This window comes from Porites lutea, assembly GCF_958299795.1.
Source record: "Porites lutea chromosome 5 unlocalized genomic scaffold, jaPorLute2.1 SUPER_5_unloc_1, whole genome shotgun sequence".
Lineage (NCBI taxonomy): Eukaryota > Metazoa > Cnidaria > Anthozoa > Scleractinia > Poritidae > Porites > Porites lutea.
In genome coordinates, this window is record NW_027332288.1 from 142072 (window position 1) to 156119 (window position 14048).

The 14048-nt window shown below is 39.0% G+C and overlaps 1 pseudogene; it reads left to right on the plus strand.

Annotated features, from left to right (window-relative positions):
• The first annotated feature begins 1158 nt into the window (after positions 1–1158).
• On the plus strand, positions 1159–2496 carry LOC140925344 (uncharacterized; annotated as a pseudogene).
• Positions 2497–14048: the final 11552 nt, after the last annotated feature.

A 14048-nucleotide genomic window follows, 5' to 3' on the forward strand; every position in this document is an offset into this window, starting at 1 on the left:
GCGACGGAAAACACACTGAAAACAAAAAAATATATCCGTCCTTTAAAAAAAGTGGAGATTCGGGTTTATGAACGGGTTTATGTTTTCATAAACCACCTCGTTCCCAGGGTCTCTCATCTTCTCGCTTGGGCGGGAAGATGAGAGACCCTGGGAACGAGGTTGCGAAATCTGTCATTAATAACGTCTCAGCCTACTAGACTGACTCCATTACACCCGATTTCAGATTAAGAAAAGGTTATCGCTTTCTGATTCGATGTCACAGTAGGCTGCAAACATTCTCAAAACAAAGGTGTATGCCCGGGGGGGAGGCACTTGGGTATTTTTTGGGTGGGTATGTGCCGCCCGGGACTCCAAATTGGCACCCCGTTCTAAAAAAATGTTCCCCTAAAATTGATACCCCGTTCTAAAAATGGGCCAATTTTTTATACCCCTTTCTAGAATTCGCCCTAAAACTGATACCCCGTTCGAGAAATGGGCCAATTTTTTATATTCCGTTCTAGAAAGTTTGTAAATTGAAATAGCCCCGTTTTTTTTAAAGATATTTATTTATTTGTTCGACTTATACATCAAATAAATGCTTCTTTATAATCAGCGACAATTTTAAGCAGAAGATAAAGCCGTGATCCACAATTTTTTATACTCAGTTCTAGAAAACGCCTCTGAACTGAAATGGATAACCCGTTCTAAATCAGGAGCTTCAAAATCACGACCCCGTTAGGCGGCACATACCCGTATAGGTAATGTATGGGAGTACCCCCCCCCCCCCGGGTGTATGTTATTTTGCGATTCTTCACCGACGGTAACTTTTATCAGTGTTTTTATAAGGCTCATCGTATATCAACGGCGCTTTTCAAATTAGCCTAAAAAAGTTTTTCGATCGGGCAAATTATCGATTAGCTGATCGCCAGCTGTTTCAGAAGCAAGGACTTCGTATGGTCAAACCAATAAGATTTGCTCGATAACGTCAAGGCTGTTAATCCACATGCATATGCATATTCCATGATATTCGGTTTTCAAACCGTTAGTCCAAAACCGGGTGAAGCGATAGTGTATTTTTATCGCTGAGTACACTCCATTTTAATTAAAATTGATTCCTTTAACTCAGCTTCCCGTGAAGCATGAATAAAATGTTAATTTTCCAAGACTTTTTCATTAATTTCAGCCAAAAAATCTCTTGACGTGCCCACCCATTAACTGAAAACGCGGTCAGCAAACTGCGCACGCATTGGTCTTGGGTTATCATCACGCCAAATAAAATGACTCGACCAAGGGTCATCGCTCGGCAGGAAATTGTATGCTGTGATGTGCTTTGATCACGCCAACAACGCGCTCTTAGGTTAATCAGTAAAATCAAGACCATGGAAAGCGACTGTTCACGAAATTCAGAGGAAAATCTAGCTATGATCGATGGATCTGATATAGAAAGAAGGTTCCTTTAGGAGAAGGCGGAAATTGTTCGAGGATTTCTGCAGGAGAGAGAGATTGTTGATCGTGCCCACGAAGACGAGAAAAATGATATGCGTTTAGCTTTTGAAGTGGAGAAGGAAAACATGAGAAAAGCCTTTGAATGCGAGAAAGAAGAAATGCGACAGAATTTCTTAAAAGAGAAAGACAACATCTGCTTGGAATTTCAGGAATCGAGACATGTTTTGAAGTTGTCTTTCGAAGACGAGAAATCTGCGTTGATAAAATCATGGGATCGTGAAAAACAGACTCTTCTTGACAATTGCATCAAAGAGAAGAAGGAATCAAGAGCTCAATTTGAGCGACTTTTAAGGGAGAAAGAGGAAGGATTTAAAGCCGAAAAGGCTGAAATGGAAGCGAAGATTCGCAAAGAGCTTGAGGGTATCGAGGAAGTAAAAAATGAGCTGAGGCGTACATTGTCGTAGGGCTTGGGCGATCTGGAGAATGTTTACTTCGAGGAGAACGCGTATCTCGAGACCCTCTATAATCACGAGCAACCAGAGGTTGATCCGGGAGGTTGATATGCACTTTAAAAGTATATCAGATGCCGAAATGAGCCTGGATAAAGAGGAGCTGTTGAAATCGCTAAAACAAGAGAAGACCAAAATGCATTCTCACTACGCCAATAAGCACAAGCTAGTTGAGCACCAGTTCGCGTTGGAAATCGTTGACATGGAACAGAGGTTCAAACAGCAAAAGAACGATTTAATGAACATTTTTAGAAGAGAAAAGTCGGACATGGAAAAGGGCTTTATTAAGGAAAAGGAAGACATTAGACGTAAATTCGAGGTGGAATTTCGCAGAATACTTCAACAACAGAGGTTGAAATTCGAGTCGGAAATACAAGGTTACGAGCACGACATCTCTGTTTTGAAATATCAAAAAGAGCAGCTGGAAAAGTGCTTTTCCTTAGAAATGCAAACATTGAAATTAAAATTCGACCACGAGAAGCTTGAAATTGAGAGCAGGTTTAAAAACGAGAAGAAGGACCTTAAGAGGGTTTTGAAAGGGCAATACGAGAGAAAGCTGTAGAAGGCCTAAATGTAATAAACGGTCCTAAATGTAATAAAGTCCTAAATGTAATAACATTTTGTCCTAAATGTAATAAAGTCCTAAATGTAATAACAATTTGCCCTAAATGCAATAAACTCTCAAGCTGCCAATTACAGTAATTACTCGAATAAGCCCTGCCCTCAAATAAGCGCCGCATTTGGAGGGGGTGGGAGAGTTAATTAGCACCGCGGGGCTTATTCGAGTAAATACGGTACTAAGCGGTATTGCTATGGTATTAAGCTCCGCTCTCAAATAAGCGCCGCATTTTTGGAGAAAAAGTTAGTAAGCGCCGCGGCGCTAATTCGCGTAAATTCGGTACATTTCCTTATGCACTGTGAAACTTAACGTTTACAAATAAATTGCTTGTAAACGGCAAAGTAACAGTATTTTTCTAAAAAAAGCAATATTTAAGCGATAGAAAACTTTTTTTCCTGTATTTGAATAGCCTGATATAAACACTCGAGGGGTTGGGAGAATTCCAGACAGTTATGCAAACCCTCGACGTCGTCTCAGGTTTGCATAACTGTCAAGATCAAATAAAGAATAAAGTGCTAAATGTAATAACATTTTGCCCTAAATGTAATATACTCTTAAAGGAACAGTATCCCGTTACTGCGCATGCACCAAACTTTGATTTTTGGACAGGATGTCGCGAAATCAAAAGATGCGAGGAGAGTAAGAGAATCTTGAAAAATCCGTTTGCATCGCGCTTGGCCGGGTTCAATACGACACTAAAACTTCTCAGGATTATAGATCAATGATATATTGTTGCTGTTAAGTTTCGATTTGGGCAAAATCTGGATTTTTTGGCGTTACTTTTATTGCCGTTGGCCGGAGGACCAAAAGATTGGAAGCACTTTGATGCCGATTGAAGGCTTATTTCTTCTGCTAGCTTCCATACAAGCTCAGATAATTGTGAAAGGAATACGCAGAAATGAAACAGTAACAATAAAGACTGTAAGAAAGAAACCGTTGAGACATTGATGTGACTGAGGAGATCTTGTGGAGGGGAGCTTCGTGAAGCAGAATGTTTTGCAACGACGCGTTAGTATACTTTTACTTGAATCTCCCTACGGCCGACAAAATCAAACAAACAGGCGCTACATGTTTTGAAAAACTAGTGACATGAAATCATAATATCATTTTTGACTAACCTTTGTGATGATTCATAGCGTTGAGATTGCATTTTTATTTATGTCTTTCAAACGTTTGAGGCTAGAACGCGAGGAAATCAGGCAGATATTACTGGACTTGGAGCGATTGACCTCTGACACGAGTTTCAAATTAGAAAATATGTTTTTAAAGCGAGCGGAACGAGATTTTCGGGTCGCGAGGCGGCCCAGCTAGCGATAAAATCGCGATGAGTCTTCGAACCGCGAGCCAAATTTTTATATAAGACGAAAGACTTCTTCGAAAGTCTAAAATATTACTTGAGAATATAAACAACAAATCTCTGTCGGCGGTGCGGTCCGGAAGGAAATCTTGTCGAGTCAATTTGACAGTTCTATTGTCTTTTGAAGAAAAAACAGATGACGCTCGCGCGTGCGCATAATCGGGACACTGTCCCTTTAAGATACCAATTACTGTATTTATGCGAATAAGCATCTCTCTAAAACAAGCGCAGCAATTGGGATAAAAAGTTAATAAGCTGATATATTTCCTTAATATGCAAGGTTGAACTTCACGTTTATGAATAAATTTCTACAAAGCGACACATAACCTCATGAGTGTTTATATCAGGCTATTCAAACACAGGAAAAAAGTTTTCTATCGCTTAAATATTGCTTTTTTTAGAAAAATACTGTTACTTTGCCGTTTACAAGCAATTTATTTGTAAACGTTAAGTTTCACAGTGCATAAGGAAATGTACCGAATTTACGCGAATTAGCGCCGCGGCGCTTATTAACTTTTTTCTCCAAAATGCGGCGCTTATTTGAGAGCGGAGCTTAATACCATAGCAATACCGCTTAGTACCGTATTTACTCGAATAAGCGCCGCGGTGCTAATTAACTCTCCCACCCCCTCCAAATGCGGCGCTTATTTGAGGGCAGGGCTTATTCGAGTAATTACTATAATTGGCAGCTTGAGAGTTTATTACATTTAGGGCAAATTGTTATTACATTTAGGACTTTATTACATTTAGGACCGTGTATTACATTTAGGCCTTCTACAAAAGCTGAGTGGGGATAAACTCCGACTTGAATAGCTACTAAATCAGTTTCGCCTTGGAAGAAGAGCAAGTACCGATCAAATGGACTCTAATGGTTCGGCGCTCAGCACAAGTTCTATTTATTCCGATTAATCTTTACAGAAAGATAATGAAGTACCGGGAAAACTGAACAGGTTAACTTCTCAAGTACCTCTGCTCGCGCGACTAATACACTCGGCCTTTCACAAATAGTCGCTTAATTTAAGCCGAAGCTTTTTGGCTAATTATCAAGAACAGGCAACACAAATCTAAAATGCTGTGTCACTCGAACAAATACAAATGTACTTGTTTTTTAATTTTTTTTTTTTTTAAATTTTACTATTCAGTTTTTCACTAATTGCTTTTTTTTTTCTCGTTCGCAAATGACATTAGGCTTGCCAAATAAGACTGAAACAAGAAAAAAAAAAATACAATAGAAACTAGAAAAAGCCACCGTAAAATTAGATAATACTTTATATTATATAATCATTATTCTAATGCATTAGTAAAATTTTGCTTTTTCCTTTGCTGTATGATCCTAGAAACACTAGCATACGGCAGCGTGAAGAGAATATCTCGCGCTGTATTAAAACAGAGGAAGAATTATTCCTGTTATTTTATCAGCATGAGTGACATTAATAATTGATGATATTCGTATGGAATATAACTCAGACTCTCATACTAGCCGCTAAATAACAGGGGATTAACTGAATAGAAGTGAAGACTGATTTCAGATGATAAAAATAAAACGTGGTTGCCTGGGATGTGACTTTATACCTTTTTGCAGAAGATCTTAAATAAACTGTATACTAGGAATATATATTCAGTGAATTTAATTTTAGTGCAGATGTTATTTAGTAAATACTACTAATTTAGAATATACGTGCACTGGATTGAATTTTGGTCAAGGTGATTTATGATACCCACCTCGTTTAATGCAAGCCGGTCACACTCTTCAGGTAGAAACTTCATCTTTTTATGAGATGGACAAGTTCATTTGTTTTCTTACTCAGGAATCGAATCAGAATCGACCACGACGTTAGTAACCAAAGCTACAAATACAAGGCTAAAGCAACAAACTTTTCAACCAACTGAAACAAAGAAATTTTGAAATCTCTACTTTATAACTTTAGGAGCCTTCCATTCACCCTCTGGTCAAGGGGTTGCGTGATTCAAAGAGGGAAAAAAATCCCCTTTGAAAACACATTCACCATTGTCACATTGCCCTTAATACACCTTGTCCACCACGACCATTGTTTCCAATTTCACCGGAGGGAGGGGGGAGGGGGATGGGGGAGGGAGCTAAACAAGATGGTAGGTGCATATGGGCAATGTGAGAATGGTGAATCAAACAAAAACAATCTCCAAATCTCCACTGAGCTAAAGAATCTTACATCTGCAACGCAAATTTTGTTCACATTGGAGTTTTTGTATGCATGAATCTGCTGGTTGGGGGAGTGAGGTGAAGTGGGGCGATAGGCACGCTTGGAAGGAGCATTCATCTCCCATATAAGCCCTTGGAGTCAACCAAGTCAACCCTTTCCGACGAAAAATTGTTTATAGCGGAGCTCTCGCGCGCGAAGCGGAACGCCATGGGTAAGAAAATGTGCTAATCTACCCATCCCAGAAAATTTGGTAATCACGTGACCGTACGCCCGACCGTCCGTCCGCACCACAGGCATACCAATGTTAAATAACTCAATCAACAAGTATGGCAACTCAAATGCAACTCGAGGTTATTTTGGCGGGAAATCGCATAGCCACCAGCGTCTTGTAAAGGAGAGGCAGCTAAAGAGTCAATAAAGACGAAACCGGAAAGCGGAAGAAAGCGGAAATTGTTTCCGCTGTATCCGCGTTTTCTAAAAAGTATTAAGCTTGGATTAATTGTCATGTCCAAAAAATTTGGACTATAGAGCAAGAGAAAGACAGAGAAAAAGCGATAGTCCAGCGAAACCTCGACGAGAAAAAGGGCGACAGAGATCTAGGGCGAGAGATAAAAAACAAAGGAGACATTTTTTTGTTGGAGGAACAACATCAACATGAAAATTTTGTAGCGGCGGTGACAATGCTAACGGCCATCAATGCAAGGAGAAAATGGGCAGCAGTGAAAAAAAAGTGAACAAGAACGTTTACGACATTGCCTCCATAAAACAGTTTCTGGAAGTTTCGCGTTGTAGTCGTGCAAAACAACGGCAAAGAAATGTACAAAAAACGTGTGCTGCATGTGCAAATTTGCCTTTTTGCTAATTAGATAATTTAATGCTGTTGTGTACCTAACATACTGAGGGTTTCATTCACGACAATAAAACAACTGTCGATACAGAATCTACTGAGCCTGGTATTTTTCTCTTGCTACTGAGAAAGTAAGTAACATGTAAACAAGGAAAATAACAGGCAGTCATAAAATTAAAAAAGGTGCGAGCCGATGGGGCTAGCGACTTCAAAAGATTGAAATCCTTGAATGAAAGAAAGGTTCTCAAAGGTTTCACTGCGGAAGTTAGATGTTTCGGCATGCCACGTCCTCCTGCAAGTTTTTGCTGCGGCCATGAAATCTTGTAGCATCTTGAGCCCGATCTTGAGAAATAGTGTGATTGCCAAACAGTGTTTAATATCTTCCTGAGTTTGATAATTGTGCACTTAAAGGGTTTTGGTAGCTTTCATGTCTTGTGACAACTTACCGTAAACTGCCGCTTATAAGCCCATCCGCTTATAAGCCGCCCCCCCCCCCCGGTTATAGGCCCACCAAAATGCAAACAAAAAAATACATCCGATTATAAGCCCATCCGGATATAAGCCCCAGTTACAGTTTTGATTTTGTTTTGAAATTTAACTGAATTCGATTTATTGCTGCCTTTTTATTAAAGGGTTCAATTGTAAGAGTAATCAATTTAAATCATCCGTCGATCAACAAGGCTGTTGCTCATTGCGAAACGTTTTTTATTTTCGTTCGCTTATAAGCCCATCCGGATATAAGCTCCCCTCTTTATAAGTAGGCTTTTGTACATTATGCTTTTGCTTCCCTACTAAAATGCTCCACCTTAATGCTCCATTTTTGCTACTAAAATGTTCGGTCTCCCCAAAAAAGTCACTAAAATGCTCGGTTAATGCTCATTATACAAACGGTTTTTTAAATTAATTTCAAAGTTTACACTTACAAAAACGTGCAAGTGTTGCAAGTAACAACGACAACATGTACAAGTTCATAAATTCAGCCAAAAAAAACAGCTGTATTAGGTTTTTTTTGTGAATTTTGAGTTTTAGTCTTAATTTTATTTAAAAATTTGCTCCTGAAAAAAGTTAATTTCTATTTTATTTTCTCGGAAAAATTAACTTTCCGGGGAAAATGCCACTAAAATGCTCGAATAATGCTCAATGCTTTTGCCTCACTAAAATGCTCGAAAATATGCTAGCATAATGTACAAAAGCCTATTTATAAGCCCACCCAAAACCCCTTACGAACTTGTATAAGCCCAGGGCTTATGGGCGGCAGTTTACGGTATTTAGCAATATTTTGGAGCCAGATTACATATTATTTATATTAACTCGAAACCAGCTTTCCTCGGTTGTAAGGGAAGGAACAGAGGCAGGAGCTACGGTGATGGAACAAGGAGTAAACTTGTCGGCCAATTTCCCTCTTTCGTCGCCATTTTTTCACTACAGAAATATGCGGACGTCCTCGAAAACACATTAATTTCGCGGGAAAGCCTGTTCTAAAAATAATTCTTTATGGGAAAGGGTTGACTCAAGGGTACAGCACATATGGAGGCTCCAAGTAAACCATTGCGGAAAATACCATACCGGTAATATTCCTTAAAATGACGTTTGGGTAATGCTTCATGTAAACCTTACTTTTGCATATCTTTTGTAATACAAACTTAAAGCAGGGGGCACACATACACCAACCCACGGCCTAACCAGTAACTCACGCATGTTCATCAGCATGGCATAGCCGTCGGGTGAATGAACGGGAAAAATCTCCGCGTATCAAAGACTCTTTACTGCTGAGGCGAGGGTAAAGGGTAAAGGGTCTTTAATACACGGGGATTTTCTCGCCTGTGCATGGCATGTGAGCTTTCTCCATCGACAAAAAAGGAAAAAAGGACGGATGGATAACCCGGAAGGTATTGCGTGCCCTGCCGCCAATGGGATCTCTCATTTGACTTTTGACAAGAGGAGATGGGTCATTTCTTGCGGATCTAAAAGCTTGTTTGATATGCGATTCTGGATGTATTACTCAGAAAGGACTGATACGCAATTTAATTTACGTTAGAGCTTTTAATTGAAATCAAATATACAGAAACTGACAAAATTGGCTACTCTCGATTTATATCCAGATTAGGTGAAAACAAGATGATGTCCAGAGAACATAATGACTGAGAGGGGTGAATTAAAAAAAAAATACAGTCACTTTATTTCAGTGGCAATGTATTTAGCACGAAAGTATACTTGGTGGGGGACACTTTTTTTGCGTCTCCTACTCACTGGAAACAGGACTGCATTTTATACGTGTTCATCCGAGGGCAAGCGAAGGTCTAGCCATTTGAAGCTAGGAAAAAGGCACGACCTCTTTCAAGATTCTTGGTATTGGTCCGGCCCCAGGAATCAAACCCAAACGGCCTCCCACTCTGCAGTCAACTTTTTTTCTACCGACTGAACTAATCCTGACGCAGTTTATTCTCGTCCTCTGCACTCAGTGTCCTCCAGTCTTACAATAGCGCTTTTTGCTGCTGACACCAACAAAACCGTTACACTTGATATTTAACTGAAATACCTCTTCAAGTCTTGGATTTGTTGTTGTTTTTGTTGTTATTTTTCTTTATGCCTGAATTAACATTGAATGAAATTGCTGAATATTGTATCAGTAAATCAAGAAAGTTCAGGAACTCTTCCGGCAGCAGCAACAAATAAACATGTATGTCACTCTCTACAAATAGGCAATTTGGTAATTGTGGTTTGAATCTTTTGTTTTGTTTGAAAAAGTATCACTGGAATAGCTTTTTCGAGGATGGCGGACATTTTAGATACTTTCGTCTGAGACAAAGAACTTCAGTTTATCAGTGTAATTAGCTAGGGCCATGAAGATGGTAACTAGTGCTCAGTTCATGCATTTGCATAGTAATACTATTAAACTAAGTAGACTTTTAAAATGGTAAATCAGTGTAAAATATTAAATTTGACTTTAAAAAATATGAACTGTGGAGGCCTTAATTAGGTACAATTTCAACGGTCATGGTCCAGTTTGCATGTTGGTTTATACAATATACCATTAGAACTTCCGCTAACGGCCACCTCTTTAGAACGGCAACTAAAACGCGTCCCCAACTGCCAAAATAACCTCTTGACAACGGTTAGCGACTGAAGAAAATGGAATAGCCACGAAATTTGATCCGTACGACGCGTCGATGATTAATCGCGGAAAGTCTTTTTAAGTACACTATTTTCCTTTTTTTTTGGCAAGGAAAGCGCGAGAAAGTCACCTTCCGCGCGAAAACGCGTCGCGAGGGAAATGAAAATGCACAAACATTACGTTTGCCTTATCCATTTAAAGATATACTAATCTTCATTATGTCCAATTTATATTTAGCAGTAACCATAAATTGTCTACGTTGCGAACCTTGGGTGGTTTTGTCTTGTCAACCATTCGTTTCAAGACATTATTAAGTTCAAATTAGATTGTTTATGATTGGATTGCCATTAGGCAACAGTAAACATGAACTTAGGACAAAAGACATATGTCATATTACACCTCTACCTTCCCATAACTACCACGTCTCCCCAACGGCCACTTTCTTCTGTCCCCATAATATAAGGTGGCCTTTGGGTAGAGGTTCAACTGCAGGGCGATTAAGGGTGAATCTTTATTCATTACTTCAAAGCAAATTAGAGGCGCTTAAGGGGCGTCAGTGTCTGAGTCATAGAACTAAACCAGCTTAAATATACAGTTAACACCAACATCACCACGATACATGTAGTCTCGTTTTGAAGCTGACAGTTTTTGGAACTCGGAAATGCCAACGTTTGTCGTACAGCTATGTCAAACCCTTTAGTCTAACGCCCAACGGTAGTGCTTATGAAATGATGAATATATGAATTTCATATAATGTAACTGCAGATTGAATAAAAGCCTGAAAAAGTTAAGGCTTGTTGCAATTTCGAACCATGACCTCTATGATACTGTTGCAGCGCTTTTCGCGGGCATACGTTGCGTCTTTAACAGGAACGATCTTGAACTTTATTTCCTTAATCCGGGGTTCCAATATAGGAAATTCATGTATTTGTCTTTTCATCTTCATCTTTTCCGGGTATAATACAGTGATAATAGAAACAAAATCAATGATCAACTCCCAGTTACGTGGCTTGCCGAAGCAAATTGGTTAGAGCCCTGTATCGGTATCGCAGTCAGGGTTAATCCCGGCAAGCCCCCGATTCTTTTTAGGCTTTTTTAAGCAACTGCATGAGTTGAGACTTAAACTGTGCATTTCTTATATCTATGCAACTGGCCTTAGACCAGCACCTAGTAGTACCGTAAGAGGTGTCATGTTTTATGAAGAAGGGTCCAGTGTAAAAATTTGATAAACTACTCTCACGCCGCCCGCTGCCCCTGAATAAGCTTGAATCCTTCCTGGTCGTCGTCAATTCTCGCGTCTCACCAGGAGCCCATCAATGCGTTAGAATTAAGTAAATATTGGGGGTTGAACCACAAATTGACGATAAAGCTTTTAAATTAATCTGAATCGAAGCTGGTGGCGTTATAAATAAAAATAAATTTATAGTGAATTATGCATCGTTCATTAGTTGAGGTATACTGTCGGTCTCTGCGATGTCAGAGGAAACTGCTTTTATTAGTTTTTTCCCTCAAGAAGCACTATAGTATTGCAAAAATATATACAAATTTTTATTATTTTTTTAAATGCCTGCATAAATTATGCAAAATTTATCTGCATGAAATCTTTTGCCGGGTAAAATTTCATGCTTTTCTACAGAGGGTAAAATGGTATTTTCTTTTTTTTTTCAAAACGTTATTTTATATTTTTGCCCTTTCAAAAGGGATACAACAATAATTAATAGCTTCAGTCTATACCGGTGTAAAAACCTGCTGAGATATTATCGATCCATATCAAAATGGTGAATTTCCTACAATTTTCAAATTAACTTGACGCTTTACTTAATACTTGTTTCAGTCAAACGGTTTTAGCTTTCAAATGATAAACACCAGCCGGAAACGTTTTAAAGTTCCTGTTGATAAAACATAATTTTTGCTTCAGCTTCAAGCTTTCCCTATGGCTAAAACTCAGGATCAACATCCCTAATGCTGTATGATCTTTCAGGTATTTGAGACTTAAAAAACTATTTTCCATGAAACGAAAGGCATATCCTTAACTTACTTTACTTTTTCTTTGTTTGCTTGTTTTTTTTCCTTTTTTGTTATTTCATGAATGTCCGTCTGACATTAATTATAAGACTGGGAAGAAAGGAAGAATTACTGCCGGTAAAAGTTGATCAGAGCTCATGATTGTAGTACAGTTTAAGGCCAATGGTTCATGCTAAACTGTAAAAGCAAAGTACAATAGGCATGTAGCCTCTATATAAAAAGAAAATACAAAAAAAAGGGGGGGGGAATGTAAGTTATATCGAGTTGTGTTACTTATAAACAGTAGACCTCAACCTTATTGTAGCGTCAATGCCGTGTTTTCAGTACTACGCTCCAACCCGGGTAAATATTCTACACGAGCAAATTTACAGAAGAGTCTCGCTCGCGGACTTCTCCGAAAAGTGGAAATATGTACATGTAGTTGTTCAATTCCATATCCTCGGTTTCAATTTGATGTATTCTCTGTTTTTGATTGTTGTACTGAGTTAAGGGTTGAGACTGTTGCGTAATTTTTCCGTGCGAACGCACGTAAAATTTACGCGCGTAAATGACATAGAGGTAATGTATGAAAGGCCACGCGTAAAACGTGAAAGTTGAGCGAGGTTCAACTTTTACGTTTTCGCGTGACCTTTCATACATTGTCTCTATTTTATTTACGCGCGTAAAATTTAAGTGCGTACGCACGTAAAAATTATGCGACAGTGGAAATCCGCCTTTATCCGAGTCAGTGCCTTACCGGCAAAAACACGGACAGGCTGGCTGTAAAGAAGAAGAGAAGTTCAAATACTAAACTAGGTGCAGTAAAACATAAGATTTCCGTCTTTGTACACTCATCTTGTGGGTTCATTCATTCGGCTTTATTTTCTCCGATCTCTCGTGTCTGCTCTTTTTCCATCTCGAGAAGAGAGCAAGAACAAGAAGTCTCTAAATCTTTGAATATTCAAACTAAGCTGAGTGCTCTGCATTGCAAAAGCGACGATTTCTATCCAAACAACAACGGTCCCAGCTGCTGTATTGGTCCGGCCCCAGAAATCGAACCCAAATGGCCTCCCGCTCTGCAGTCAAACTTTTTTCTACCGACTTAGCTAATTCTGACGCAGTTTATTCTCGTCCTCTGCACTCAGTGTCCTCCAGTCTTACAGCAGCGCTTTTTTGCTGCTGACACCAACAAAACCGTTACACTTGATATTTAACTGAAATACCTCTTCAAGTCTAGGATTTGTTGTTGTTGCTGTTATTTTTCTTTATGCTTGGATTAACATTGAATGGAATTGTTGAATTTGGTATCAGTAAATCAAGAAAGTTCAGGAACTCTTCCGGCAGCAGCAAAAAATAAACATGCATGTCACTCTCTACAAATAGGCAATTCGGTAATTGTGGTTTGAATCTTTTGTTTTGTTTGAAAAAGTATCACTGGAATAGCTTTTTCGAGGATGGCGGACATTTTAGATACTTTCGTTTGAGACAAAGAACTTCAGTTTATCAGTGTAATTAGCTAGGGCCATGAAGATGGTAACTAGTGCTCAGTTCATGCATTTGCATAGTAATACTATTAAACTAAGTCGACTTTTAAAATGGTAATTCAGGGTAAAATATTAAATTTGATTTTAAAAAATATGAACTGTGGAGGCCTTAATTAGGTACAATTTCAACGGTCATGGTCCAGTTTGTATGTTGGTATATACAACATTAGAACTTCCGCTAACGGCCACCTCTTTAGAACGGCCACTAAAACGCGTCCCCAACGGTGAAAATAACCTCTCGACAACGGTTATGGAATTGCCACGAAAATTGATCCGTACGGCGCGTCGATGATTAATCGCGGCAAGTCTTTCCTATTATTTTTGCCGTAAGGAATTAACGCGCGAGAAAGTCACCTTCCGCGAGGAAACGCGTCTCGAGGGAAACGAAAATGGACAAACATTACGTTTGCCTTATCCATTTAAAGATATACTAATGACACTAATCTTC